Genomic DNA, 3,979 nt, shown 5'->3' with positions numbered 1-3,979 from the left:
CCCCCCCCCCCCCCCCCCCCCCCCCCCTCTCTCTCTCTCTCTCTCTCTCTCTCTCTCTCTCTCTCTCTCTCTCTCTCTCTCTCTCTCTCTCTCTCCCTAGCAATATCATAGAGCTCATTATGTTGTTTCAAAAACATTAGGCGCAAATGCCATTTTGGTAGTGTGGGGGGACGAGGATTAAAGGTAGTTAATGGAGGCAGCAAAAGTAATATCGAAGAGGGGAATTATACGGAGAGGATTTGCTTAACTAGTAAGAAGTTTGGGATGATGCTACTAATGAAGATACCGAGGATTCATACTTAACCTCAAAAAGGCCGAGAATCTAGAATGAAGGAAGCATGGTGCAATCCCAGGAGAGACAAAGGTAACTTGGTTTTGAACAAGGAATAGAAGAAAAAGGAAAGACAAGACAGTCATTCCCTCCGCATGAAATGCACTACAACCTCTTAACTAGCCGCATGAATGAAATGACCATGAACAGCATCCTTCATAGCTCATATTTTGTTGTAGAAATCTTCTAGCAAGATCTTGATGGGACAAGTATCAAAAAATCTGATTCCAACCCAACAAGTGTAAGATCTAGATGCATCCTTTCTAATTTATATAAAGCCAAGGAGCACCTGGATCAAAGGGGAAGAAGGAGATTGAGGGGAGAAAAACAAAAGAAAGAGAGAAACTATTCAGTTGTACTTTCATCCTCAAACTGACCCCGAGGATGAACACTTAGCTAATTTCTGTGCTATTTCTAATTGAATATTTCCATTTCACATAGAAAATTTAACTCAGATCTTTGTTTCATGTTACACAACGAGTATTTCAAAGTTGACCTTGCATCCCATCTTTATAAATTAATTGTGTGAGTGAACTGTAACATAATTAAAACCAGTATTAATTAATTGATCTATTTTACACCCCCCACAATTGGCACTGTTTGTGGGGAAGTCTCCTGAAGTACCTGTATAAATCTCGTAGTCATGGTTGGTCCTAGGCGTAGTGGATCACTGGAGTCTGTTGGCGCTTAGCGCAAAGATCATTTCGTTAATCTTGAACATAGGAGGGATTGAGATATGGCTCATACTCATAGTCAGGCAGTACCTTCCTTTCATTCTGAACAAACTAGACAACATAAGGCGAGTAATCATTCATGTGATGAAAAGGTCCATAATTTAGAGAAGAAAGTGGAGTGGTTAGGTTTGTTAGGACATATGTGGAACTTATTATGAACATATGTTATTTAGAATTGGCTAATCCTTTGACAAAATGTACTTTACTTGTAATTGGGTAGATCTAGGATGTGTTTAATACTTCAAGGAATAAGAGTTCAAGTCCAAGTATTGAAGTCATGCAAATCTATCCAAGAATCAAGTGAAGAAATGATGTTCATTAAATCTCGACAGATATCTTGACAACTGTATCTATTAAGAATTACGAAATTCAAATTTGCAGATTTGTGTTTCACGCATATCCAAGCTATTTGTGTAGGGTTTCTTTTCTCATAACCTTAGACATATATAAGGATTATTTTAAAGGTTATCTCACTTGATGCAAAGTTTTTATTAATGCATACTATGACCAAAGACAATCTGCCCTAGTTCATCTTTCGCTTGAAGAAGTTGTTGTGTTTGTACGCTATAGGGTTTTGTAACCAAAGAGCTTATTGATCTTCATCGTGTGGATGAACTGAAAAACTTTGCAACCAACATCTTTCTCAAGTTGGTGTGTTAGTCACATACTTGGATTCGTGCATCAATTAGTTAGTCACATACTTAGAGCCGTTCATTGAAAGGGGAGATTGTCACTACATTACAAGTCTAACTGTGTATTGGGGTAAGAGTTCAACTATATGTTGGTATAAGGTACTGGGATTCCTTTACTTGTAACCGCTTGTTTTGATAATAGTGGATTCTCGGGAGTGGTGACCTTAAATTCATCTAGAGAGATTTTGCCTTGGTGGTTTTCCTCATTCATAAATAAATCACCCGTGTCAAATTTAATTTTTGCTGCATTTCGTTATTTCGTGATTTGTTTGTGCTACCATGCATATTGCATGTTAATTAACTTAATTAATTTACTTTGCTAATTAATTGGTTAATTTACCTCAGGGGACAATACATTTTTAGCTTATCAAGTGGTATCAGAGCAGGCACACTCAGATTAGGGTTAATCTTTGTTGCGTGATCCATTATCCCTTGTTTGTCATGGATAGAGGACAGTCTCTTATTATACCTCATTTATTTGATGGCATTAACTATGTATACTAGAAAGTACGCATGAGAGTTTTCTTGCAATCTTTAGATGAAAAGGTGTGGCAAGCTATGAAGATAGGCTGGTCCAAGCCAAAGGAAGCACCGGCTGATTGGGATGATGCTAAGATTAAAGCAATAAACTTCAACAGTAGGGCATTGAATGCTTTATTCAGTGCGGTCACCAATGAGGAGTTCAAAAAGATATCATCTACTAAAATTGCAAAGGAAGCATGGACTATCCTCTAGAAAACTTATGAGGGGATTAAGGCTGTCAAGGATTCGAAACTTTAAAGGCTTACCACAAGCTTTGAAAAAATTAAGATGGAGAAAGATGAGTCATTTGATGAGTTCTATGCCAAGCTCAAAGATATAATGAACTCTGCATTTAATCTTAAGGAAACCATTCCAAAACCCAAGATCGTTAGAAAAGTGCTCAGATCTCTTCCAAAAAGATTCCATACCAAGATCACCGCCATTGAGGAATCAAAGGACATTGACCAAATTCCTTTGGTAAAGCTGGTTGGCAACTTGCAAACCTATGAATTGGGTTTGTCTAGGATATGGAAATCAAATAAGAGAAAGAGCATGGCTTTAAAGGCCAAAAACAGTGATACTGATGAGTTTTCTGATAATGAAGATTCTAAAATGAAATCCTATATCACAAGACAGTTCAAAATGTTCATGAAAAATGCAAATGCGAAAGGATTCAACAAAGACTGTAAGCAATTCAGTTCTTCATAGTTTAAGAGCCAAGATAGAGGGAAGAATGATACTAGGGATGGTGGTTTGTACACTGTTCCCTCCAAACCAAAATGCTTTAGATGTCAAGGTTTTGGACACATGAAACAAGAATGTCCAACTTATCTCAAGACTATTGGGAAAAGCAAGGCCTTTACTGCTACCTTGAGTGACATCGAGCCTGAGGGTGATTAAAATGACAATGATGACAAGGGAATCTTGAATGCCTTCACTACTACAGTTGATCCTACTAATGGGGGTTTAGAAACAGTAGATGATGAAGAGGACTTGGTGGACTCAAAGTTTGAGAAAACGGATGATTAAGATGAATCCATACAGCCTATGAAAAATTGTACAAAATTTCTGAGAAACACGAGAAATTATATAGGCTGGCCACCAAGAAGCTAAGTGATATGGAACTTGATTGAGAAGAGCTTTCCACAGAGTTTGATGAAACTAATCAAACTATTGGAGCACTATGGAGCTGAAAAGACCAAAAAGCTTAAAGTGGAGCTGTTTCAAGTTAGAGCTTAATTGGAGAGGACTTCCAATGCAAAGCTTGATGAGATGCTTAGCTTTCAGAAATCTACTTCTGATAAAACCGACTTGGGGTATGATTTCTCTTCTCCTAATATTGCTTCTTCTAGTACTATTGTGTTTGTCTCACCTACTAATAATGTTAACTCTGAGAACAATGATGTTAAAACTATTTTAGCTAGTGAGAACATTGACAAGGGAAAATCTATCTTAAGACCACCCTCTAAGCTTAATAAGAAAGAGACTAGAAACCCTAGGACTAAGAAGGATAATAACCAAAAGTCTAAACAAAAGAAGCAGCATCTCTGTCATCACTGTGGAGCTTTAGGACATACTTGACCTAATTGCTACAAGTGGTTAGCCACTCAACAGAGTAATAGTATGATCTCATCTAGAAACCAGAATCAGTTTCCATCCTCTTTTACTCCTCTTTTAGATCTTCTTAAGGCCTTCATGTT

This window comes from Quercus suber, unplaced genomic scaffold (assembly GCF_002906115.3).
Source record: "Quercus suber isolate HL8 unplaced genomic scaffold, Cork oak 2.0 scaffold_757, whole genome shotgun sequence".
Lineage (NCBI taxonomy): Eukaryota > Viridiplantae > Streptophyta > Magnoliopsida > Fagales > Fagaceae > Quercus > Quercus suber.
This window is presented reverse-complemented; position numbering follows the sequence as displayed.